The sequence below is a fragment of the Hemitrygon akajei genome, chromosome 19 (assembly GCF_048418815.1).
Source record: "Hemitrygon akajei chromosome 19, sHemAka1.3, whole genome shotgun sequence".
Taxonomy (NCBI): Eukaryota; Metazoa; Chordata; class Chondrichthyes; order Myliobatiformes; family Dasyatidae; genus Hemitrygon; species Hemitrygon akajei.
This window is the reverse complement of record NC_133142.1, coordinates 66,573,050-66,600,780: the sequence shown is the minus strand read 5'-3', so window position 1 is coordinate 66,600,780 and position 27,731 is coordinate 66,573,050. Positions and strand designations below refer to the sequence as shown.

The following is a 27,731-nucleotide window of genomic DNA, read 5'->3' as shown; positions in this document are numbered from 1 at the left end:
CGTGCGTTAGATTCCAAATGTTGAATCTGTGGCTAGAACCAACGGAAGACTGCTTTTAAATAACAACGGGGAAGCCTGCTCCCCTGATTCCAAGGATTTGCTCTGTAAAGACAACGGGCAAGTGTTTATCTTTTCTAAACCATCTCTCTCTCTCTACAACGTGAAAACCCCAGCGGTTCCCAAAAGGGAAAAGCCTGCAAACTTCTGAGTGACTCTTTATATTTCAATTGGACTCAGTATTATCCCTAGACAACTATAGAGCTTATTTCTGATTGATTATTATTACACCGGTGTTTTAGATTGAGTTTTGACGATGTATATGATCTGAATGTTTTGTATTAACCATACGATTGTGCCCTTTTTGAATAAAACGTTTGAAAATAGTAGCATCCGACTCAGCTGATCCCGCTATCTTTGCTGGTAAGTTACCTGGTTACGGGGTTACGTAACACTCTCCTATTCATTATCAACCTTAAAGGACTCACTCACTTGAATGATTACTATGCCTGACATATGCTTCATGTTTTCCTAATTAAACCCTCAATTTCCTGTTTGCCTGCTATCTTGTTTCCTACCCTTAAAGAGCCATGCTTTCTCTGAACTCTTACTACTTTATTTTTATCTCCTATTATTCAGATGTTGCTTTTCCCTCCAATTGCTGTTCCCACTCTACTTTCACCAGATTAATGTCAGCCCTCACTCAACTAACCTTCTCCTTTTCTTTGATAACCTTGAAACTTACTAAACAGTGTTCACTGTTTGCAAAAGGTTCCTCCACAGTCCTGTGCTCATTTCTTAAAAATAAGTTGAGAAAAGGTTTGCCCCACCCCACCTTATTTGGATTCTCTACATAATGCTTTAAAATCCTTCCTGGATACATTTAACAAATTCCATCCCACCTCTGCTTTCGTGTTTCTGTGGGAAACACAGAAAGTTTGGGAATCCCGGCACTAAGGCAATTCCTGTCAATATTGGAGAAGCTAAAGAGTGTGGGAATAGCTTAAAAGGGTGGCACAATATCGTGGGCCAAAAGGCCTATGCTGTGCTGTACTGTTCTATGTTTTAAAATCTGGAGCACCCAGAGGAAACAGAGCAAAATCACCAGAGGTCAGATTGTTGGATGTGTGAGGCAGAAGCTCTGCTGGCTGTGCCACTGAAACTCTTTTAGATGCACAAATAAAATAGAAAAACAGAGGGTCTCAGCCATGACATTGATGGTTTATTCCCCTGCATATATGCTGCCTGATTTGCTGTTCCTCCATCATATTGTGAATATTGTCTAAAATTTCCAGCACCTGCAGAATCTCTTATGTCCAGAAAACAGAGATTCAGATTACTTATTCCTCTTTGTCATTTATTAAATACTTGAACTTATTTACTGGTCCTTTGGAAAATTGCAGGTCTGAGAACTGCCCGTACATAAGTCTGCCAATTCTCCAAAAGGTCACCAGATGGAGTAATGTAAATGATTCACAAACTAAAGACTGAGACAGAGACCTGGCCCAAATGGCACATTGGCTTGAATTCCCTATCTGAAGTACAGTAATGGCAAAATTGTCAACATATGTTATCATTACTTTGTAAGACTGTCTCCAACTTCTAGTATTCGTACTTTCACAGATATTCTGTTTCCACAGGAGAGATTTTACATTCTGCAGATACAAGTTTTTAGTATCCCATTCCTGCTTAACAAACCATTGTAAGTGTTTAGCTCTGTTCTATGGAAGTAATTGAATCTTGAACAATTTGTTTAATCCTGACAAAACAAACTATGTGTCTAGACTATCATTTCCACTATTTCTATGATTTGTTAATAAAAAATAGTTTTGGCTTCCACCTTAATTACTATAAGATTATAAGGTATAGGGCAGAATTAGGCCATTTGGCCCATTCTGTTTTCTCCATCTTTCATCATGGCTGATCCATTTTACCACTCAGCCCCAATCTCATGCCTTCTCGCCGTATCTCTTCAGGCCCTGACCAATCAAGAACTTATCAACCTTCTGCTTTAAGTATACTCCCAGTGAGGCCTCACCTGTGCTTCATAAAGCTTCAACATTACAATCTTGTTTTTATATTCTAATCTTCTTGAAATGAATGTTAACATCACATTTGCTTTCTCAACTCTGACTCAACCTGCAAATTAACCTTTATGGAGTCCTACATGAGGACTCCCAAGTCCCTTTACACCTCAGATTTTTGAATTTCCTCTCCAATTAGAAAATAGTCAACCCTTTCATTTCTTCTACCAAAGTGCATGACCATACATTTCCCGACACTGTATTCCATCTGCCACTTCTTTGCCCATACTCCTAATCTGTCTAAGTCATCCTGTAGCATCTCTGTTTCCTCAAAACTACCTACTGCTCCACCTATCTTCATATGATCCACCAGCTTGGCCACAAAGCCATCAATTCTGTCGTCCAAATCTTTGACGTATAACATTAAAAAGAGTGGTCCCACCACAGACCCCTGTGGAACACCACTAGACACCAGAAGCCAACCAAGAAAGGTTTCTTTTATTCCCACTCTGCCTCCCGCCAATTAGCCAATGGCCATGCTCCCGCCAATTAGCCCATGCTAGTATCTTTCCTGTAATACCTTGGGCTCAACTTGTTAAGCAGCCTCATGTGTGGCACCTTGTCAAAGGACTTCTGAAAATCCAAGTACATAACATCCACTTATTCTCCTTTATCTATCCTGCTTGTTATTTCCTTAAAGAACTCCAACAGATTGCCAGACAATATTTTCCCTTGAGGAAACCATGCTGGCTACAGCCTGTTTTATCATGTTCCTCTAAGTACCCTGAAATCACATCCTTAACAGTCGACTCCAACATCTTTCCAACAACTAAGGTCAGAATAATTGGCTTATAATTTTCTTTCTTCTGCCTCTTTCCCTTCTTGAAGAGTGGAGTGACATTTGCAATTTTCCAGTACTCCAGTTCCATGCCAGAATCAATTGATTCTTGAAATATCATTACTAATGTCTCCACAATCTCTTCAGACATCTCTTTCAGAGTCCCGGTGTGTATATCATCTGATCCAGGTAACTTGTCTACCTTCAGGCCTTTCAGTTTCCCAAGAACCTTCTTCCTAGTAATGGCAATTTCATACATTTCTGTCCCCTGACACCCTCGAGCATCCAACATATTGCTAGTGTCTTCCACAGTGAAGATTGATGCAAAATACTTATTCAGTTCATCCGTCATTTCCTTGTTCCCCCATTACTACCTTCCAGCATCATTTTTCAGTGGTCTGCTATCTACTCTTACATCACTTTTACACTTTATATATCTGAAGAATCTTTTTGTATCCTCTTCAATATTATTTGCTAGCTTACCTTCATATCCCATCCTTTCCTTCTATAGGGCTTTTTACTTGCCTTCTAATGGTTTTTAAAAGCTTCCTAATCCTCTAACTTCCTCCTAATTCTTGCTCTATTAATTGCCCTCTCTTTGGTTCACATGTGTATCCTCCCAAAGTGCAAAACCTCATGCTTATCTGCATTAAATTCCATATGCCATATATCAACCCATTTTCCCAGATCACTTTGCAAGCTTTGACACCCTTCCTCACTGTCCACTACGCCCCCAAACTTGGTGAGATTCACAAATTTGCTGATCCAGTTTACTACATTAACATCTAAATCATTAATATAGATGGTAAACAACAATGGACCCAATCATCACTAGTGACTGCCCCTTAATCTGTAAGAGGACCATCTATTACCCCTCTCTGGCTTTTCCTGCTAAGCCAACTTTGAATGCAATTGACTACTGCATCATAAATTAGTGACTTAATCTTCTGGAACAGCCTCCACTCTGAGACTGTGTCAAAGGCCTTGCTAGAGTCCATGTAGACAACATCCACCACATGCTTGGTAACCATCTAAAAAGACTGGTTAGATATTATATATCCAATCTCTGATTAATTTACTTTTATTCCTAAATTCCATTAAGCTAATTATTTTGTATCTCAATTCTTTGGCAATAATTTGTGAATTTTATAAGGGAGAATCTCCGTTAACCAAATGTCTGTAACACAGGCAAACACGAGGAAATCTGCAGATGCTGGAAATTCAAGCAACACGCACAAAATGCTGGTGGAACACAGCAGGCCTGGCAGCATCTATAGGGAGAAGCGCTGTTGACGTTTCAGGCCGAGACGGACAGTGCTTCTCCCTATGGATGCTGCCTGACCTGCTGCGTTCCACCAGCATTTTGTGTGTGTTGCTTGTCTATAACACAGGTATCACTTGTACAAGGATCGTGATGCTTGATTGCTCGTCTCCTTGTTCAATGTGACATTTTTTTGCCAAGCCTCTTGCTTTTTGATTTCTGTCAATGGGTGTGTATTTTGGTCTCAGGATCTTTTCCATTTATTGAACCGTGAAGAACACTTAGGACTTTTAACACGAAAGGCATTATGTACATAGAACTTTTTCCAAGAAGTGAAATTTAGCAGGTTTTGTAATTTTGAAATTTTAAGTTGAAGGTCATCTTAAATTCCTACATAAATGTCAGCAGTTTTTGGTGTACAGGGTGAAATTATTCTTGAATGATAATGCAATGAGTGAAAGTGAAATGTGGAAGGGAAAATAAACAAGATATGAAACAGGCTGCCAACTTCCAATCGCCCTTTACATGTATGACGACCTATAGTTTGGTTTCAATATTTCAGTGCAAATTCCTAACTCAACACGTTAATGTCATGTGGAGGCTTGTGAGCTTCAAGGACTCCATCAGGTGATGTCAACTCAGGGCCACCCATGTTGGAATGGCTGTTGATGAGATGCCAAATGAAGATTGATCCAACCTTGGCTCCTGAACAGACAGACTCGCATCTGCCCCTTCCAGGCCACACTTCAATTAGAAGTGCGAAACAAAAAAAAAAAATTGCAACTTCATGACTATCTAATTTTTAAACGTTATTAAAAAAAACCTCCATTATTTTCCATTGATCACTGCACTTGAAGTGGCTCTTTCAAACTGAAGGCTGAAATACATTGCTAGGTCATACATTGTTATTTCCTTGAGCAGTTCAGTATTATATCTAGGTCAAGCCATCTATTATCAGTTACTGCTTTATCTCCCTAAAATTGAACAACTTCCTTTTAATATAGTCAACCTAACATCCCAGTCAATAACAACATTTGATTAATCAAAGTAGACCATTTTCAACAATTTATTTGGAGTTTAAAAGATTCAACTGACTTAAAATTGGGTCAGTTTTATTTCTTAAAATTAAAATATTAGAACTTTTGAGAAGTGTCTAGATGGATCAGAGAATTTGTTACTGCTTATTTCAAAGGTTTCGGTTTAGGAGAGACAATGGCACCTAATAATGTCTCCTTTGCTTGCATCTTTGGAAACAGCTCTATTTCTATCTTTAATATCTCTATTTTTCCCTTTTGGGGTTCTTTTGAAGACCCTGACCTGTAGTTACATGTTGACTTCAAGATTCAAAAACTTTACTGTCATTCTAACTGTACATCAGCTCTGCAGGGCAAAATGAGACAGCGTTTCCCAGGAGCAGTGCAATCATAACATAACAAACGCAACACTAAATAATAAACATAACAATAAATAGTGAAACACAACAGCCACATGTCAGTTAAAAACAAGTTATAAGTGTCCAGTGCAAGTTAAAAGTGCCCAAAGCAGAGTCAGGTAGAGCAGCTATTTAGCAGTCTGACTGCCTGTGGGAGGAAGCTGTTTAGTAGCCTTGTGGTTTTAGTTTTGATGCTCCTGTAACGTTTACCTGATGGCAGAAGAACAAACAGTTTATGGAGAGGGTGTGAGGGGTCTTTAATGATGTACCGTGTCTTCTGGAGGCATCGACTCTGAAAGAGGTCTTGGACAGAAGGTAGGGAGACCCCAAGAGACTTCAGTTCTTTGCGGGAATAGGACCCGCTCTCGGGGTCTCACGACTGGCTGTTATTTGATATACCAAGGACATGGCCTAGAAGATTAGCATGCCTTCTGAGTTTTGGAATTTCATGGCTCCAGAGGTGGGCAGACTTGAGGTCAGCGCCTCTGTAGGAAATCAGTGACAGAAGATCTCTGGCTGTGTGCCCAGAGACCCAAGTTCTTTGGGCCCAGAGCTTGGAAAAAGCAATGCAACCGATTTTTAACATCGTTATTTAGTGAGTTGTTGGTTAAGTCTCCCCTCTCATTGTGAAACGGAGATTCCTCTTTTACCCTTATTAGGGAGAGAGGGAGAGAGAGAGAGAGAGAGAGAGAGCGCCTGTGGTATGTCGAATTACCGGATGAACGAGTAGTCTTTGGGGTACTGCAAGTCTGTGTCTTTATTGATGCTTTGCTGCACGCTTGATTGCTTGGTGGGGGGAGGGGGCACCAATGCTCTTTTTTTGCTAGTGGGGGAGGGGGGTCCTTGCTTTGCTGCTGCTTGGGGGGAAGCTGGGGGTGCTTTGGGGTTCTAACATTTAACTGTCATTCATTCTTTGGGGCACTCCTCTGTTTTCATGGATGGCTGGGAAGAAAAAGTATTTCAGGATGTATATTGTATATATTTTTCTGACATTAAATTTACCTTTGAAACTTTTGACATAGTGGATCAAAATAATTTCTTCAATAAAAACAGTATAAATAAGACAGGATGCACACGCACACACATTAGAGGAATTATTGACGAGGGGTGACCTAATTGAAACTTTTTGAATGGGGAAAGGCCTTGATAGAGTGGATTTGTCTTATGGTCGAAGAGTCCAAGACCAGAGGGCACAGCCTGAGAATAGAGAGGCATCCTTTTAGAATGGAGATGAGGAGAAACTTCTTTAGCCAAAGATTGGCGAATCTGTGGAAGTCGTTGCAAAAGGTTGCTGTGGAGGCCATCTTTATGGATATTTACAGAGATGTTGATAAATTCTTGACTGGTCAGGGCATGAAGGGATATGGGAGAAGGCTGGAGACTGGGGCTGAAAGGAAAAATGGATCAGCCATGATGAAATGGCAGAGCAGACTCAGTGGGCCACATGGCCTAATTCTACTCCTATATCTTATGGTCTTACAGTAATTTTAACTATATAAATCTCCATTTTAATTCACATGGTCACTAACCAAGTATAAATTATATACCCTTTAACTAGAAGCAAGTATTTTGTTTATACTACCTGACCTAAAAGATAAGATTACAGCTTTGTACTGGATGTTCAATGAATGATAAAAATTGGTAATTGCAGTCTTTTACCTTCCTGCAAGTTTAATAAGGAAAGAACTATACAATTATATTTTCTGAAGTGTATCTTTAAAATTAAGCAAACTAAGCTCTGTAGCCCATCTGCTTTTAACATTTGTCACTGCTGAAATTCTTCAGGCATTTGTAAGTTCTTGGCTCTGATCAGACTAAAATTAACAAAAGCCGCAAGAAATGCTTGGCCTCATAACATGACTGAAGAGTTGCAGTAACTGTGGTTCTTTTGTGTTTAAAATGCTCTTTTTCCATTTAATGTCTATGCTCCAGTATTCACACACTATTTGATCTTGTTACATTTCAAGATATGACTAGTGCAGATATGCCCCAATTGCTGTTTTTATAGCAGAATCTAAGTTTATAACTTGCAAAATGAAACTCAAAATTAATTATACATAATTAAATTGTGGGGTTATTTATATATGAAACTTTCACTGTTCCATTTCATCAATGATTTAACATAAGTTAAAATTCAGTAAGTTTCACACCAGTTCTACAGTATAATAATTAGTTGCTTTGCCAAACTTAATGACTACAACTAACATTTCCAAAAGCTAGCTATCACTCTCAGAATTTTCCAGCTGAGCCTTGCTACCCCAAGGCCCACTGAATCAAATCTTTTCATTCTTGAAACAGACTCTTTGTTTCCTCAGTAACCCTGCCTTTGACTCTTTATTATAAACCACATTCTTATACCCCAGAGATCCAGGCTGTTAAATACTTAGAGTGTAAGCCAGCAGATTCTTAAAAAACATCGCAATTAGGTGTAAAAACTATGCGTGTGTCTAGTGGGAGGGGGAGCTGGTAAGTTTTTCTTCTTCTTTTTACAGTGGCTGTTTTAAACATCAATGTTTAAATGATGAATAGCAAAATACAAATAAGGCAACCATTCATCTACTAATTAAAGCTTTGGCTGGGAGCGGAGGACGGATCAAGTAATTTACTTCTCCAGTGGTTATTTTTTAGCTTACAAAAACTTGCCTTTTTCTTCAGTAAAAAGGCCATTTCTGAGATTGTCTGATGATTGTTAAAGAAGGTGTGGCAGAACACTGATTGTACCAGTGACCCACAAACCTAGATGCTCTGGAATATTTAGTCTCTCTGCCATCTTATTCTATGACGAACTTTGTGGTAACACTCAAATTTATGCAACCATTTTGAGGAAGGACTGAAGTTACTGAGCCAATACAACCAATGTGGACACAACATTGCTGAAGGAGCACCTAGCTATTCTTTGAAATACAAATCTACTGGTAGCAGTGTCAATAAATCTCCAAACACTTTTCTAATATGCAGGAAGAATACCTTATACCTGAGCACAATATTTTAAATGGAGATTTGTTTTTTACCCCTGTGGGCATGGGCCCAGATCACTCAATCAAATGAACCTTGGTGGTAATTGCATATAATTGTCATCAGTTGAGATGGTGTTGGTGCTGTCATGCCTTGTTTGTAAAATGAGTAGGCGTGAAAATGGAAAGAAAACACTGGCTGATCTGCACCATATGGTCAAAAGAGATGGATTGGTTGCAGGATAGTTAAACTCCAGTGGTGCTCAAAATGTACCAAACTGGATCTCCAGTATCACAAGCAAACCAGATTCATAATCAGGTAATATCACTGGAATATGTTGTAAAATTTGTTGTTTTGTGCCAGTAGTATATAAGTAGGCCAAAAAGAGAGAGGAGAAAAAGCAGTGAGGGAGTGTTCATGCATGCATTGCTGATTCAGAAATCTGACGCCTGAGGGAAAGGAGCTGTTCCTAAAATGTTGAGTGTGTGTCTTTGGGCTCTGGTACCTGCTTCTTGATGGTAGTAATGCGAAGAGGGAATATTGAGCCAAGGACAGATCTTCAGAGATGTTTTCACTCAGGAACTTGAAACTACTCATCCTTTCCACTGCTGATCTCTCAATGAGGACTGGTGTGTGTTCCTTCGATTTCCCCTTAAGTTCACAATCAATTCTTTGGTCTTACTGATGCTGAATGCAAGGTTGTTTTTGCAACACCACTCAGTCAGCTGATCTAGCTCACTCTTGAATGCCTGGTCCTTGTCTCCTCCTGAAATTCTGCTAACAATAACAAACAAGAGAAAATCTGCAGATTCTGGAAATCCAAGTTCCACACACAAAATGCTGGAGGAACTCAGCAGGTCAGGCAGAATCTATGGAGAAAAAAACAGACAACGTTTCGGGCTGAGACCCTCCGGCATGACACTTCTACTGTCCTGCCAAAGGTCTCAGCCTGAAATGTCAACTGTACATTTTTCCATAGATGCTGCCTGGCCTGCTAAGTTCCTCCGGCATTTTGCATGTGTTGTTCTGCTAGCAATAGTTGTGTCATCAGCGAATTTATAGATGGTGTTTGAGCTGTGCCTAGCTACACAGTCACAGGAGTAAAGAGAGTAGAGCAGTGGGCATACATATACTTGAAGTGAGCCAGTATTGTCAGTGAGAAGGAGATGTTGTTACTGCTCTCCTTTGACTGTGGTCACCCAATGAGGAAGTCAAGGATGCAGATAGAGAGAGGTACAGAGGTCCAGGTTTTGGAGCTTGTTGATTAGTACTGAGGGTAAGATGATATTGAACATTGAACTATAATCAATAAACAGAAGCCTGATGTATGTATTGCTTTTGTCCAAGTGGTCCAAGGCTAAGTGGAGAGACAGTGAGATTGTATCCACTGTAGACCTAATGTGGCAATAAGTAAATTGCAGCAGATCCAGGTCCTTGCTTAGGTAGGAGTTGATTCTGGCCATAAGCAACCTCTCAAAGGACTTCATCACAGTAGATATGAGGCAGCTGAGTGATAGTCATTGAGGCATTAGGGTTAGAGTTAGGGTTAGGCTCATCTGGCTCTTGTTGGGCACTGGTATGATTGTTGTCCTTTTGAAGCATGCGGGAACTTCCAACAGCAGCAGTGAGAAATTGAAGATGTCCTTCAAAATTCCCACCAGTTAGTTGGCACAGTGCCCTGTCAGGTACACCATCAAGGCCTGATGCCTTGTGAGAGTTCACCCTCATGAAAGATGTTCTTGAAGTTGGCCTCCAAGACAGAGATCACAGGGTCACCAAATGCTGCAGGGATTTGTACATGCTACAGGGATTCAAACTGGTACAGTTTTATCCTCCCTTACAAAGCATGCATAAAAGGTGTTGAGCTCATCTAGGAGTGAAGTGTCACAGCCATTCATAATGTTAAGGAGTTGGAGCTGGAGCTGTATGAACTCCAGATCATTCAGGAGGTTGAAGGGGTGATTGACAGGATATATAGAAAAGTAGTTACATCTAAGGTGTAGGGTGCAGTAAACTGGGTGACAGGAAGGGGAAAGGGGTTAAGGAGCCAGTGCAGGGTATCCCTGTGGCCATCGCTCTCAACAACAGGTATATCACTCGGGAGATACTGTTAGGGTGAGGGGGGGTGTGGTTTGACCTAACTGCGGAAAGTCACAGCAGTCAGGTCTCTGGCACTGAGTCTTCCTCTGTGACTCAGAAGGGAAGTGGCGGGTGGGGGTGGGGGGGAAAGAAGAGGCACACGCTACACGCTACATGTACAGGTGGTGATAGGGGATTCATTAGTTAGGGGAATGGACAGCAGGTTCTGTGGGCAAGAATGAGATTACCGGATGGTACGTTACCTCCCAGGTGCCAGGGCCCGGGGCATCTTGGATCAAGTCCTCAGCATTCTTAAGTGGGAGGGTGAACAGCCAGAGTTTATAGTCTATGTAGGTACAAATGACATGGTAGGTTGAGTGACAAGGTTCTGCATAGGGAGTTCAAGGGGTTAGGTGCTATCAAAGGAAGGACCTCCAGGGCTGTGATCTCAGGATTGCTACCCATGCCATGTGCTAGTGAGACCAGAACTAGGAAGATTATACAGTTTAATACGTGGCTAAGGAGTTGGTGTAGGAGAGAGGGCATAAGATATTTTGGTTCATTGGGTTCTCTCCCAGGGAAGGTGGGACCTGTACAGAAGAGATACTGTGCACCTGAACTGGAGGGGGACTAATATCCTATAATGGAGGTTTTGTGGCGACCCACTTCCCAGCGCACTCGAACCGGCTCACAAAGTGGCACGCGCCGGCATAGAGGCCGGTTCCAAAGAGGGCGCCAAGCCTGCTTCACAAGCAAGGGGGAAAGCCCGCGCGCGGGACGGGACTGTGAATACGCATTCCCGCCCGGGGAGGGCAGGATCAGGAAGGCTTTAAAGCGAGGCCGCGAAGTTTGAATAAATCTCTTTTGCAACTGCAGCTCACTGACTCCGTGTCGTTATTGCAGCGCTGCGTGTAGCACACCGCTACAGTTTGTTAACTCTGCATAGCAAGGTTTAAATTAGAGATGCAGAGGGATGGAACCAGAGTGCCACAACAGTTAGTGCAGAGGTTGTGGATGCAGATGTTGGTAAGACCCCATACTAAGTTAGGAATTAAAAGGTTGAGCAAGGTGCAACTAATGTCTTGAGCTGTGTATATTTCAAAGCAAGATGTAGGGTGGCAAGGTAGCCTAGTGGTTAGCACAATACTTTATAGCACCAGCGACCCGGGTTCAATTCCCGCCACTGTCTGTAAGGAGTTTGTAGGTTCACCCCATGACCATGTGGGTTTCCTCTGGGTGCTCCAGTTTTCTCCCACATTCCACAGACATGTTAGTAGGTTAATTGGTCATTGTAAATTGTCCTATGATTAGGTTTGGATTAAATTGGGGGATACTTTGGTGGCGGTCCCTCAAGGGCCAGAAGGACCTACTCTGTACTATATACCAATAAATAATTTTTAAAAAGTATTGTAGGAAAGGCAGATGAGCTCCAGGCATAGGTCAATGCCAGCAATTAAGATGTTGTAGCCACTAGTGAGACATGGTTGCAGGAGGGGCCAGACTGGCAACTCAGTGTTCCAGGGTTTCATTGCTTTAGATGTGGCAGAGCAGGAAGGATTAAAGGAGGAGGGGTGGTGTTACTAGTCAGGAAAAATGTCACAGCAGGTGTCTGTCAGGACAGACTGGAGAACTCAACTAGTGAGGTGATATGGTTGGAACTGAGAAGTACGAAAGGTTTGATGATGTTAATGGGGCTATATTGCAGACCACCCAACAGTCTGAGGGATTTAGAAGAACAAATTTATAGAGATTGCAGACTATTGCAAGAAACACAAGATTGTTACAGCAGGTGATATTAACTTTCCACATATTGACTAGGGTCCATACTATACTAAGACTAGATGAGACTGAGTTTGTCAAATGTTTTCAGGAATGGTTCTTTCATCAGTATGTAGAAGCCCCAATGAGAGAGCTTGCAACACTGGTGCTGATATTAGGGAGTGAGACGGGGCAGGTGACAGAAGTTTGTGAAGGGGAACACTTTGCATCCAGTGATCACAATGCCATTAATTTCAAAGTAAATATGCAAAGAGATAGGTCTGGTCTGCGGGCAGAGATCTTAGATTGGAGAATGTCCAATTTTGATGGTATCAGAAAGAAACTGGCAAGTGTGGATTGGGACAGGCCGTTTTCTAGTAAAGGTGTACTTGGAAAATGGGAGGCCTTCAAAAATGAATTTTTTAGAGTACAAAGCCAGTCAGAATAAAAAAAATAAAGATAACAAATGTTATAAAAATATTAAAAAGTTGGGGGTGTTATGGATAGTCTAGAACTCAAGCACTTTAAAACTATGCCCCTTCATGTTAACTATTTCAGTCCTGGGAAAAAGCCTCTGGCTATCCACATGATCAATGCCTTCTGTCTCCTCTCTAGGCCATCTCATTGTTAGGCACGTTAAATGGGCATCCTTTTCTACAGAAATGTAATACGAAAACCTGTGTGAGACGTGGTTTTCATCATGTATTAGTTACATTGACCAAAACACACATAGACACAACTGACGTTCCAAGAATCCTACACTAATCCCTTAACAAATACTTCATGTCTTACATTTGGACTTTCCCTACCTTGTCATGTCGGAATATAAAAGGACGAAGATACATATACTGGGACTAGGAAAAAACTGCTGGGGTTTGGATCTAGAGCCCAACAGCCAAGAAGGAGCATTGGTCATGCTGGGAGGGGGAAGAACAACTGAAGTTATTGCATCTCATGGTCATCACAAAGATGAGCATAACCTAGAGCTTTCCTCAAGGGTACATCTTAATTCTTCAAAGATCTAAGAAATAATTTACAGATGTGTCCGAATTTCCAGAGGAGACAACAGCAAAAATAAGGATTCCTGGCTCTCCAGTGGACACATTTCAAGCTACATGTTAATCAGCTCAATGGATTAATCAGAATAATATAACCTTTGTATCTGAATAGGAACTCTGCTGGGAGATCAGAAATTATGGCTGTGATTATCTGAGTTCAGCAGCTCATTTAAAGAAGGGCAATCTAGGGGGTAGCTGTGTGAAATATACAGCACATCACTCTTTTCTCCATAGCATCCCATTACACACCTCTTTTCCTTTTTAAAAAGAAAATAATACCTTTCCCTAGACACACATTTATTTCAAAACTAGACTAATCCCATGAAGATCTACGAGTAGGGTTTTCCTTCCTGTTGGCAGTTATAAATTTTTGAACTAAAAATCCATTCTGTAAACAGCAAGGAATGTGATTTCATATTTGGCAGAGGTGGGATCAAACCCAAAGAATCATACAATAGAAGAGAACATTTGCTTACTTACACTGGGGTTTGTTCAGGATTATCTGTCTCAAAGGTATTCTTTGGTTAATCTAAAATTACACTTCATCCCAAATACTGCCATTGTGCTGTGTACATGCAAACACAATATCTCCTAAATACTTTTTCACTATGACAATGTCCTTTAAAATCATAGTCACAGAATCATAGGAAAGTACAGCGCAGAAATAGGCCCTTCAGTCAATATAGCCTATGCTGAACCATTTAAACTACCTACTCCCATCAACCTGCTACAGGACCATAGCCCCCCATACTCCTTCAATCCCAGTACCTATCCAAACTTCTCTTCAATGTTGAAATGTAGCTTACAAGCACCAGCTGTGCTGGCAATTCGTTCCACTCTTACGATCCTCTGTGCGAAAAGGTTTCCCATGTTCCCCTTAAACTTTTTACCTTTCACCCTTAGACATAATCTTTAGATGTAGTTCCATCCAACCTAAGTGGAAAAAGCCTGCTTGTATTTACTCTAGCTGCAGTGGCATGCAAAAGTTTGGGCACCCCTGGTCAAAATTTCTGTTACTGTGAATAGCTAAGCGAGTAAAAGATGACCTGATTTCCAAAAGGCATAAAGTTAAAGATGACACATTTCTTTAATATTTTAAGCAAAATTACAATTTTATTTCCATACTTTACAGTTTCAAAATAACAAAAAAGGAAAAGAGCCTGAAGCAAAAGTTTGGGAACCCTGCATGGTCAGTACTTAGTAACACCCCCTTTGGCAAGCATCACAGCTTGTAAACACTTTCTGTAGCCAGCTAAGAGTCTTTCAGTTCTTGTTTGGGGGATTTTTGCCCATTCTTCCTTGCAAAAGGCTTCTAGTTCTGTGAGATTCTTGGGCCGTCTTGCATGCACTGCTCTTTTGAGGTCTATCCACATATTTTCGATGATGTTTAGGTCAGGGACAATGAAGGCCATGGCAAAACCTTCAGCTTGCGCCTCTTGAGATAGTCCATTGTGGATTTTAAAAGGTGTATTTAAGATCATTATCCTGTTGTAGAAGCCTTCCTCTTTTCATCTTCAGCTTTTTTACAGATGGTGTGATGTTTGCTTCCAGAATTTGCTGGTATTTAATTGAATTCATTCTTCCCTCTACCAGTGAAATGTTCCCTGTGCCACTGGCTGCAACACAAGCCCAAAGCATGATCGATCCACCCCCGTGTTTAACAGTTGGAGAGGTGTTCTTTTCATGAAATTCTTCATCTTTTTTTTCCAAACATACCATTGCACATTGTGGCCAAAAAGTTCTATTTTAACTTCATCAGTCCACAGGACTTCTTTCCAAAATGCATCAGGCTTGTTTAGATGTTCCTTTGCAAACTTCTGACGCTGAATTTTGTGGTGAGGACGCAGGAAAGGTTTTTTTCTGATGACCTTCCATGAAGGTCATATTTGTGCAGGTATCACTGCACAGTAGAACAGTGCACCATCACTCCAGAGTCTGCTAAATCTTCCTGAAGGTCTTTTGCAGTCAAACAGGGGTTTTGATTTGCCTCTCAAGCAATCCTACGAGCAGTTCTCTTGGAAAGTTTTCTTGGTCTTCCCTGAGACCTCAACTTGACCTCCATTGTTCCTGTTAACTGTCATTTATTAATTACATTACGAACTGAGGAAACGCTTTGCTATCTTCTTATAGCCTTCTCCTGCTTTGGGGGCATCATTTATTTTAATTTTCAGAGTGCTAGGCAGCTGCTTAGAGGAGCCCATGGCTGCAGATTGTTGGGACAAGGTTTGTGGAACCAGGTGTTTATAAAGATTTGAAATTTGCATCACGGGCCTTTCCTAACAATGACTGTGAACAAGCCATTGTCCTAACAAGCTAATTAAGGTCTGAGACCTTGCTAAAAGTTATCTGAGAGCTCAAATCTCTTGGGGTGCCTGAACTTTTCCATGCCACTGTATATCCTCATAATTTTGTACATATCAACTCTCCCCTCAATCTTCAATATTCCAAGGAATAAAATCCTAACTTATTCAATCTTTCCTTATAACTCAGCTCCTCTAGACAACATCCTTGTAAATTTTCACTGAACCCTTTCAACCTTATTTATATTGTTCCTGAAGGTCAGTGACCAAAGCTGCACATAATACTCCAAATTACACCTCACCAATGTCTTATACAACTTCAACATAACATCTCTTGTACTCAATACTTTGAATTATGAAAGCATTGTACCAAAAAAACTTTCCTTATGACCCTGTCTACCTGTGGTAACACTTTCAATGAATTATGGACCTGTATTCCCAGATCCCTTTGTTCTATAGCACTCCTCAGTGCCCTACCGTTCACTGTGTAAGACTTATCCTGGTTTGTCTTAGCTAAGTGCAACATGTTGCACTTGTCTGCTACATTTCATCTGTCATTGTTTAGCCCATTTTTCCAGGTGGTCCTGATCCTGCTGCAAGCCATGATAGCTTTCCTCACTGTCCACTACACCTCGTCTTGGTGTCGTCCACAAATTTGCTGATTCAGCTACCAACATGATCACCCAGATCAATGATATACATGAGAAACAACAGCAGACTCAGCACGAATCACCGTGGCACTCCACTTGTCACAGGCAACCATCAATCACCACTCTGTGGCTTCTCCCACACAGCAATGTTTAATCAAATTTATTGTGTTATCTTGAATGCCAAGTAGCTAAATTTTCTTGCCCAGCCTGTTGTGTGGGACCTTGTCAAATGCCTTACTAAAGTCCATGTGGCACGACCTGCCACACACAAAGCCACGTTGGCTATACGTGTTGTTGAGGGGGATGGCCACAGGGGCTCTTAGCAATGGCTGTTTCCCCTTCCTGACTGTCAACTGAGCTTTTCATAACCAGCACCTTGGGTGTAAGTATCTCTCTATATGTCCTATCTATCACATCTTCAGCCTACTGAATGATCCAGTGTTCATCCAGTTCCAGCTCCAACTCTTTAACACGGAATGTTAGAAGCTGCGGCTGGATGCACCTCAGGGATGTAGTTATTAGGGACACTGGAAGTCTCCCTGCCTTCCTCCATCCCCCAAAAGGAGCATTCTACTATACTGCCCATTGTAAGCTATGGAAAATACTGGTCAGATGATAGATGGGGATAAAAATTCCCTCTCAATCTAACCAACTGCTGCAGACATTACAAACTCTGTTTTTGAGATATGAAGATGTTTTTATTTCTATATTTAATTCCCATGCAATTGTATGGCATGGAAGCGAGAGTTCAAACAATGGTGGGAGGGAATGGTGTTCTGGCCACTCATATGTAAGTATTTTTTCCACAATTAGATATATTTGAATTTATGAATAAATGTTCTCAATATTAATTCTTCCTTAATGTTTGAAAATCATGAAGTTCTATGAAGGCAGACAAATCAGAATCAGAGAGTGATGCCATTTCACATCTTCAATGAGTTTTAACTTTTTGAAAACCTCCAAAAACAAAGGTTTGCAGTACTTGGAAAAATTGAATATTTTTTATAGATGATCCTATAAATGTTAACTATACTAAATGTATATTCTCATTAATTTGCTTTAAGAATGTTATATAAAGATTTGAAAGAGATGGTATGAACTGGAGACCAATCCCAATTGTTGTTGAGATGTTCTATAGCAACACAGAAAACCTACAGCACAATACAGGCCCTTCGGCCCACAAAGTTGTGCCGAACATGTCCCTACCTTAGAAATTACTAGACTTCCCCATAGTCCTCTATTTTTCTAAGCTCCATGTACCTATCTAAAAGTCTCTTAAAAGACCCTATCATATCCACCTCTACCATCATTGCTGGCTGCCCATTCCAAGCACTCACCACTCTTTAAGAGTGAAAAACTTACCCATGGCATCTCCTCTGTACCTACTTGCCAGCACCTTAAACCTGTGTCCTCTTGTGGCAACCATTTCAGCCCTGAGAAAAAGCCTTTGACTATCCACATGATCAATGCCTCTCATCATCTTATACACCTCTATCAGGTCACCTCTCATCTTCTGTCGCTCCAAGGAGAAAAGGCCAAGTTCACTCAACTTATTCTCATAAGGCATGCTCACCAATTCAGGCAGCATCCTTGTAAATCTCCTCTGTACCCTTTCTACGGTTTCCACATCCTTCCTGTAGTGAGGCGACCAGAACTGAGCACAGTACTCCAAGTGGGATCTGACCAGGGTCTTATATAGCTGCAAAATTACCTCTCGGCACCTAAATTTAATTCCATGATTAATGAAGGTGAATACACCGTATGCCTTCTTAACCACACAGTCAACCTGCACAACTGCTTTGAGCATCCTATGGACTCAGCCCCCAAGATCTCTCTTATTCTCCACACTGCCAAGAGTCTTACCATAAATACTATATTCTGCCATTATATTTGACCTATCAAAATGAACCACTTTACACTTATCTGGGTTGAACTCCATGTGCCACTTCTAAGCCCAGTTTTGCATCCTATTAATGTCCCACTGTAACCTCTGACAGCCCTCCACACTTTCCACAACACCCCCAACTTTTGTGTCATCAGCAAACTTACTAACCCATCCCTCCACTTCCTCATCCAGGTCATTTATAAAAATCACTAAGAGTAAGGGTCACTGAGGGAGGTAGGATGATAGGATGCAAAACTGGGCTTAGAAGTGGCAGATGGAGTTCAATCCAGTTAAGTGTGAAGTGGTTCATTTTGATAGGTCAAATATGATGGCAGAATATAGAATTAATGGTAAGACTCTTGGCAGTGTGGAGAATAAGAGAGATCCTGGGGTCTGAGTCCATAGGATGCTCAAAGCAGTCATCGACCTCAAAAAATTCAACCAGGCTGGTAAGGCTCGACCTGCCCTTGACTATGCTGACTATTCCTAATCATATTATACCTCTCCAAATGTTTATAAAAGTTTATAAATCTGTCACAGTCCGGTCCGTTGACTCCTCATTTCAGTGAATTTCCTTTCCCCTGTGTTCCACTGGGCTCCTTGATTAGGGCACCTGATCCTCATTCGAACCGGCAGCATGAAAACTCCGGTTTACATCTACTCACTGCTGGTTCGTCACCTCAGCAGTGCAGCTATGCTCGTTCCAGGCCGCCGAGAATGAGTTGAGTTGAGAGCCTGCCATTAGCAGTTTCTGGGTAGAGTCGAGAGCCTGCCGACTGCAGTTTCTGGGTCGAGTTGAGAGCCTGCCATCCAGCTGAGTTTTGCTGGCCGTTTGCCGCTTCGTGTCGAGATACGAATGGACTGTCATTGTTTTTGTCGTCTTGTGTCTGGCTGAGTATTGCTGGCTATTTGCCGCTGCTCTGAGCCATGATACGAATTGTCTGTCGTTTTTTTTTGTTGTTGTTACATGTCAACGTTGCTTGGATTAACCATAAGCGTCATTTAGGTGCGCCTGGATGAGGCGTGAGAATGGCGTCAGATAACAAACAAGTGTAGGTTTTTTATATTGAATTCCGGAGGTTTCTGAAAATTTCTGCAGCTAAGTGATGCGACGGACTGTGAGTTACCAGCGAGAGAGTGAGTTGAGTTGAGTTAGTTTAAGAGTTCACTACAGCAGTGGGCGTTTCCAATATTTCTCCGTATCAAGAAGATAGTGATAATTTGCGGCACACAGTGCCTATTGGATACGTGACTATCACTTTGTATGATTCATACTCGGATTTCTGAAATATTCTGTGGCGACCACTTTTTGATAATCCATATGTGGATTCGAGTGTGTTACGTGGCGACCACTTGTGTTAAGCAATATTCCGTTTCCGTCATTTTGTGATATCCCCTATGTGGATTTTGGAACGTAGGTGTCACTTTGTTATTCCTGCGTGGACTCTAGTATTTAAGTGATGACCACTCGACTTCTGGAATCTTCAGTGACTGTCACCTTGTTATCCCTGCGTCGATCCAGTGTGTTACGTGACGATCACTTGTCCTCTGGAATTTTCCATGATCGTCACCTTGTGTCATCTTAATGTGGATTTATGAACCCTTCCTCAGAGACACCTGTACCTGTTCCCGTGGATTCCAGAACCTTCTGGATTGCCATCCTGGGACTCTATTTGAGTAAGACTTGGGAAGAACTGTTTCCAGACCTCCACAGCTTCTCAGCTAAGATGCATTGCACTGTTAATTTTTGATTAGGGGAGCAATTGTTTTAATTATCTATATTTTGGGTAGGTATTGAAAATATATTTGTTTAACATTAAAATCTGTGTCTCACAGCAAATCTCAACAGAAGATCCCGTGCAGATCGATCAGACCTCATTAACCAGATTAAAGATTTGGATCAAATATATGCCCAAACTAAGAGCCCTGAATTATACAAGAAGCGCATTGAACTCCAAACTAAATTTAACCTTCTGTCCACTCAACCTGTCGAACGCCAACTTCTCGAAAGCAAGAGTCGCTTTTACATTCATGGGGATAAGTCTGGTAAATTCCTAGCCAATCAGCTGAGGCGTTCCAAAGCCAAACAACATATTACAAAGATCCGGAAGGAGAACGGAGACTTTACATCGGATCATTTAGAAATTAATGACACATTTAAAAATTTTTATTCTCGGCTTTATTCCTCTGAATCTCTGAATGACAATATCTCTGTTAATCAATTTTTACAGAATCTGAATATCCCCTCACTTTCATCTGATTTCAAAGCCAAACTCAATGCGCCTATATCATCAGAAGAAATATCTTTTGCAATTTCTGCACTGTCCTCAGGGAAATCTCCTGGACCTGATGGGTTCCCTGTAGAATTTTATAAATCATTCTCTTCACTTCTTTCTCCTCAGTTACTTTCAGTATTATCTGACTCGTTTAAATACGGCAAATTGCCACCCTCTTTCAATGAGGCATCTATTATTCTTCTTTTAAAAAAGGGCAAAGACCCAACAGAGTGTTCCTCGTACAGGCCGATCTCTCTGCTCAATGTTGATGTAAAGATCTTAGCTAAAGTGTTGGCTCATAGATTAGAAACCGTTATTCCCTCCATTATCTCTGATGACCAAACAGGCTTTATTAAAAACCGTCTCCCTTTTTTTAACATTCAGCGTCTATTTAATATTTTATACTCAGCTCCAAATGGGACTCCTGAATGTGTTATTTCCCTCGATGCGGAGAAAGCATTTGATCGTATAGAGTGGAACTACCTTTTTGCAGTCTTAGAAAAATTTGACCTCGGCCAAAGTTTCATTTCTTGGATCCAATTGCTGTACCTGTGTCCTACTGCTTCTGTTTTAACTAATTTTCAGAAATCCCAAGTATTTAATCTCAAACGTGGCACCCGTCAGGGATGCCCCTTAAGTCCCTTTCTCTTTGATTTGGCTATAGAACCTCTGGCGATAGCATTTCGAAACTGTCCTGAATTGACCGGGATTTGGAGAGGGGGTGTTGAGCATAAAGTTTCTCTCTATGCTGATGACTTATTACTCTTTCTCTCAAATCCGTCTACATCCTTACCTCTAATGTTTTCACTTCTTGACCAGTTTAGCCAGATCTCTGGCTATAAACTTAATTTACATAAGAGTGAACTTTTCCCAATTAATAAAGAAGCACAAGAACTAATATTTCGTGATCTCCCTTTTAAAGTAGTCCATAATCAATTTACTTATCTTGGAATTACAGTCACAACGAAGTTTAAAGATCTCTTTCGTGAAAACTTTGTCAATCTTTCATATGCTATAAAACAGAGTCTGGTACAACGGTCATCTCTATCTATGTCTTTGGTAGGTCGTATCAATGTTGTTAAAATGTATGTTCTCCCCAAATTTTTATACTTATTTCAATCTATCCCAATTTTTATTCCTAAATCTTTTTTTGATTCCTTAGACTCTATTATTTTGTCATATCTGTGGCAGAATAAGCGCTCTAGAATTAATAAAATCCACCTCCAAAAATCTAAAAAAGAGAGTGGCATGGCTTTACCTAACTTTCGCTTATATTATTGGGCAGCTAATATACGTTGTGCTACCTTCTGGTCTTTCTTCCACGGTCAACCCGAGTGCCCTAACTGGGTGGCAATGGAGTTGAGCTCCACTAAAGAATTATCTATATCTGCACTTCTTGGCTCTGCACTCCCTAGCAGTCTGCCCAGATCAATAGCTAATCCTCTTGTTAGACACACTTTGCGTATATGGGCTCAGTTCAGGAAATGCTATGGTTTCCAGGGGTTTTCCGTTTCCAGCCCTGTCGCCCATAATCACCTTTTTTTACCTACTACGTATGATTCAGCATTCCATGTTTGGTATAGGAAGGGCATTAGACATTTTGAAGATCTCTTCATTGATAATCGCTTCGCTTCTTTTCAGCAGCTCTCTGTTAAGTTCAACCTGCCTAACGCTCACTTTTTCAGATATCTCCAAATCCGACACTTTATTGCTCCTTTAATTCCTAACTTTCCTGAAATGCCTGCGAAAAATGCTATGGACCTATTTCTTTCCATTAATCCACTAGGTAAAGGTTTAATATCAATTATCCGAGATAAACTAGCAGCCTTATGACGGGCCCCTGTGGATAAAATTAAAATGGCCTGGGAGCAGGATTTAAATATCTCCTTATCCGAGGAGAGCAGGGACTCAGTTCTCAAATCGGTTAACTCAACCTCTCTTTGTGCTCGCCATTGCCTTTTACAGTTTAAGATTATTCATAGAGTCCATATGTCTAAATCTAAACTATCTCGATTCTACCCTGGCATTAGTCCGCTCTGTGATAAATGCAAGAGGGGCGTGGCCTCTCTCATCCATATGTACTGGCTCTGTCCTAGCTTGGAGAAATTCTAGAAAGATGTCTTCACTACATTATCGGGTATTCTGAATCAGTACCTAGAACCAAACCCCTTAATTGCTCTGTTCGGTTTTTGGGGCGAGACAGATTTATGTCTGGGTCCGACCAAATGCCGAATACTATCCTTTGCCTCTCTCCTGGCTAGATGCTTGATCCTCCTTAGATGGAGAGATGTTGCCCCGCCCACTCATGTGCAATGGCTTAACGACATTATGGCCTGCTTGGACCTCGAAAAAATTCATTATTCAGTTCTTAATTCGGATCTAAAGTTCCATAAGGTCTGGGGACCTTTTATTGAGTACTTTCATAACCTTCCTCTTGACTAGGGTTTTTTTTTCTTTTTTTCTTCTTCTTTTCAGTCCCTTGCTTTCAGCTCCCTTTTTTTTCTGGTAGTAGGCATTATTATCCTCTGTTGCTAAGTGTATTCACAGTCTGGGAGTTTGACTGTCCTGACCTATACTCTTTATACTGTGTTGTGGTCGGTCTGGAGTTGTTGTTTTTTTTTCTTGTGTTGTGGGGATTGGGGAGGACACCAAGCTCACTTGTCTTTAATTTAGGTGCTTTTTTGTTAAATTCTCTTCCTCTGTAGCATATTGTTAATGTATGCTTAATTTTGCACTGTTTTAATGCTCCTCATTGGGATTTGGGATTTTTAATTTGTAAAATGTTTTGAAAAACTAATAAAAAAATTTATTAAAAAAAATCTTTGTCTGTGGTCTATGGCTGCTGGCACGTAACATTGTCGTCTCGTGTCCGGCTGAGTATTGCTGGGCATTTGCTGCTGCTCTGAGCCGTGATAGGAATTGTCTGTCGTTGTTTGGTTTAGTCGCTCGGTGTCCAAGTCAAGTCCAAGACCAGGCTCGGTGTCCAAGTCCAGGCTCCGAGTCCAAGTCAACATTGAAGTCCGCGTAAGAATCCTAAACTGCTCTCCGTGCCTGTGTCCTGCACTTGGGTCCGCATCCAGTCACTCATTGTAACAAAATCCTGCCTATCAGGATTACTTATCAGATAACTTACCAACCACTGAAGTAAGACTCACTGGTCTATAATTTCCAGGCTTATCTCTACTCCCTTTCTTGAATAAAGGAACAATATCCGCAACCCTCCAACCCTCTGGAACTTCTCCCGTCCCCATTGATGATTCAAAGATCATCGCCAGAGGCTCAGCAATCTCCTCCCTCGCATCCCACAGTAGCCTGGAGTACATCTCATCCAGTCCCAGTGACTTATCCAAGTTGATGCTTTCCAAAAGCTCCAGCACATCCTCTTTCTTAGTATCTACATGCTCAAGCTTTTCAGTCTGCTGCACATCAGCACTACAATCGCCAAGATTCCTTTCTAAAGTGAATACTGAAGTAAAGTATTCATTAAGTACCTCTGCTATTTCCTCCGGTTCCATATACACTTTCCCACCGTCATACTTAATAGGTCCTATTCTTTCACTTCTTATCCTCTTGCTATTCACATGCTGGTAGAATGCCTTGGGGTTTTCGTTAATTCTGTCCACCAAGGCCTTCTCATGGCCCCTTCTGGTTCTTCTAATTCTCTTCTTAAGTTCCTTCCTGTTACCCTTATAATCTTCTAGATCTCTAACATTACCTAGCTCCCTGAACCTTTTGAAAGCTTTCCTTTTCTTCTTGACTAGATTTATTACAGCCTTTGTACACCACAGTTCCTGTACCCTACCATAACTTCCGTCTCATTGAAACGTACCTATGCAGAACTCTACACAAATACCCCCTGAACATTCCCACCCCTCAACAATTCTAGTTTAAACTCTCCCCAGCAGCATTAGCAAACCCCCACCCCGCTAGGATATTGGGATTCAAGGTGCAACCAGTCCTTTTTGTACAGGTCACACCTGCCCCAAGAGAGGTCCCAATGATCCAGAAATCTGAATCCCTGACCCCTGCTCCAATCCCTCAGCCTTGCATTTATCTTCCATCTCATCCTATTCCTATATTCACTGTCGCATGGCACAGGCAGTAATCCTGAGATGCTTATCTTTGCAGTCCTGCTTCTCAACTTCCTTACTCTCTTCTCAACTTCCTTACTCAGGGTGCAGGGATTCAGATTTCTGGATCATTGGGACCTCTTTTGGAGCAGGTGTGACCTGTACAAAAAGGACGGGTTGCACTTGAATCCCAGGGGGACCAATATCCTGGCGGGCAGGTTTGATAGAGCTGTTGGGGAAGGTTTAAACTAGTTTGGCAGGGGGGTGGGAATCAGAATGTGAGTGCAGGGATTAAGGACAAGGGCATGATGCTAAGAGTTCTGAGTTGATGAGGAAGGACAGGCAGGGGACAGAACATAATTGTAGCCAGTTAAAGGGGTTGAAATGTGTCTATTTCAATGCTAAGAGTATTAGGAACAAGGAGGATGAACTTAGAGCATGGATTAGTACGTGGAACTACGATGTCTGGCCGTTACTGAAACTTGGTTGGAGGAAGGGCAGGATTGGATGATGCAGGTCCTGGGGTTCAAGTGTTTTAAAAGGAATAGGATGGGGGGTAGAAAAGGGGGGGGGAGTGGCATTGCTGGTCAGGGATAGTATCACGGCTATAGAAAGGGAGGATGCTGCAGAAGGAGTGTCCACGGAGTCAGTCTGGGTGGAAGTCAGAAATAGGAAGGGATTAATCACTGTGCTGGGAATAGTCTATAGGCCCCCAAATAGCCCTCGGGACACCGAGGAGCAGAGAAGCAGGTAGATTTTAGAATGGTGCAGGAAATACAGGGTAGTAGTTATGGGTAATTTGAACTTCCCTCATGTTGACTGGCACCTCCTGAGTGCAAGGGGGATACATGGGGCTGAATTTGTCAGGTGTGTTCAAGAAGGATTCCTGACACACTATGTGGACCGGCCGACGAGAGGAGAGGCCATACTGGATCTAATTCTGGGTAATGAATCTGGTCAGGAGACAGACCTCCCGGTGGGGGAGCATTTTGGTGAGAGTGACCACAACTCCCTTAGCTATAGCTATGGAAAGGGATCAAATCAGACGAAATGGTAAAGTGCTTAACTGGGGAAGGGATAAGGCAGGAACTAGCGAGAGTAAATTGGAAACAGATGTTCAAAGGGGAAAGAACAGAAGTAATGTGGGAGAAGTTTAGGGACCACTTGAGCTGGGTTCAGGATAGGTTTGTCCCACTGAGGCAAGGCAAAAATGGTAGGAAAAGGGAACCATGGCTGACAAAACATGTGAGGCAACTCGCCAAGAGGAAAAAGGAAGCATATGTTAGATATAAGAAGCAGGAAGTAGGAGGGGCATATGACAAATATAGGGTAGCCAGGAAGGAGCTAAAGAAAGGACTTAGGAGAGCTCGAAGGGAGTATGAGAAGGCCTTGGCATGTAGGATTAAGGAGAACCCCAAGGCGTTCTATGTGTATGTGAAGAATAGGAGGATGACAAGAACAAAGGTGGGACCGGTAAAGGATAAAGAGGGCAACATGTGCCTGGAAGCGGAGGAGGTTGGGGAGGTCCTAAATGAATACTACTTTGCTTCAGTATTCACAAGTGAAAAGGATCTTGATCAGGATGAGGTCGAAGTAGAGCGGGCCTGTGTGCTGGACAATGTGGAGATTAAGGAAGAAGAAATGTTGGATCTTCTTAAAAATATTAAGATTGATAAATCCCCAGGGCCGGACATGATACACCCCAAGTTGTTGTGGGAATTGAGAGAAGAGATCGCAGGAGCATTAGCTATGATCTTTGAATCCTCTTTGGCTGCAGGGGAGGTGTCGGAGGACTGCAGAATGGCAAATGTAGTTCCCTTGTTTAAAAAAGGTAATAGGGAGAAACCTGGGAACTATAGACCGGTGAGTCTTACGTCGGTGGTATGCAAACTACTGGAAAGGATTCTTAAGGATAGGATCTACGAGCATTTGGAGAAGTACAGTCTACTCATGAATAGTCAACATGGCTTTGTAAAGGGAAGATCATGCCTCACGAGCCTGATTGAGTTTTTTGAAGAGGTAACAAAAGAATTTGATGAGGGTAGGGCAGTGGATGTGGTCTACATGGACTTTAGCAAAGCATTTGACAAGGTCCCTCATGAAAGACTCATCCAGAAAGTCATGAGGCATGGGATAAGTGGAACCTTGATTGTTTGGATAAAAAATTGGCTTAAAGGAAGAAAGCAGAGGGTAGTTGTGGAAGGGAAGTATTCTGCCTGGAGGTCGGTGACTAGTGGAGTGCCACAGGGATCTGCCCTGGGACCCCTGCTATTTGTGATTTTTATAAATGACCTGGATGTAGAGGCGGAAGGATGGGTGAGTAAGTTTGCGGATGACACGAAGATTGGAGGAGTTGTGGATGGAGCTGTAGGTTGTTGAAGGTTAGAAGAGGATATAGACAGGCTGCAGAGTTGGGCAGAAAAATGGCATATGGAGTTCAATCCGGATAAGTGTGAGGTGATGTATTTTGGAAGGACAAACCAGAAGACTGAGTACAGGATTAATGGTCAGTTACTTAAGAGTGTGGATGAACAAAGGGACCTTGGGGTTCAAATTTATACATCCCTCAAGGTCGCTGCACAGGTTGATAGGGTAGTTAAGAAAGTCTACAGGATACTAGGCTTCATTAACAGGGGGATTGAGTTCAAGACTAAAGAGGTCATGTTGCAACTCTACAAATCTCTGGTGAGACCGCACTTAGAGTATTGTGTTCAATTCTAGTCACCTCATTATAGGAAGAATGTGGAAGCTATGGAGAGGGTGCAGAGGAGATTTACCAGGATGTTGCCTGGTTTGGAGAACAAGTCATATGAAGCAAGGTTAGCAGAGCTGGGACTTTTCTCTTTGGAGCGTAGAAGAATGAGAGGGGACTTGATAGAGGTCTACAAGATTATGAGAGGCATAGATAGGGTGGATAGTCAGTACCTGTTTCCCAGGACACCAACAGCAAACACCAGAGGGTATATGTACAAAATTAAGGGAGGGAAGTTTAGGGGAGACATTAGGGGTAAGTTTTTTACACAGAGGGTTGTGAATGCCTGGAATGACTTGCCAGGGATGGTGGTGAAGGCTAAAACATTAGGGGTATTTAAGAGCCTCTTGGACAGGCACATGGATGAAAGAAAAATGGAGGGTTATGGGGTAGTGT

General features: G+C 41.7%; 2 protein-coding genes across 3 annotated transcripts in view; one reads left to right on the top strand and one right to left on the bottom strand.

The window, feature by feature from the left end:
* Positions 1-27,731, bottom strand: part of cenpp (centromere protein P) — a 304,546-nt gene that overhangs the window by 28,241 nt on the left and 248,574 nt on the right. The gene's annotated exons all lie outside the window — the stretch shown is intronic.
* The window catches only part of ecm2 (extracellular matrix protein 2, female organ and adipocyte specific), a 41,271-nt gene continuing 21,433 nt past the window's right edge, over positions 7,894-27,731 (top strand). The window contains exon 1 of one of the 2 annotated variants that reach the window (XM_073072672.1): positions 7,894-8,018. The gene's annotated coding sequence lies outside the window, so the exon portion shown is untranslated. Of the gene's footprint in view, positions 8,019-8,776; positions 8,826-27,731 lie in introns of those variants that run through there. The other variant, XM_073072673.1, reaches the window with a different exon arrangement.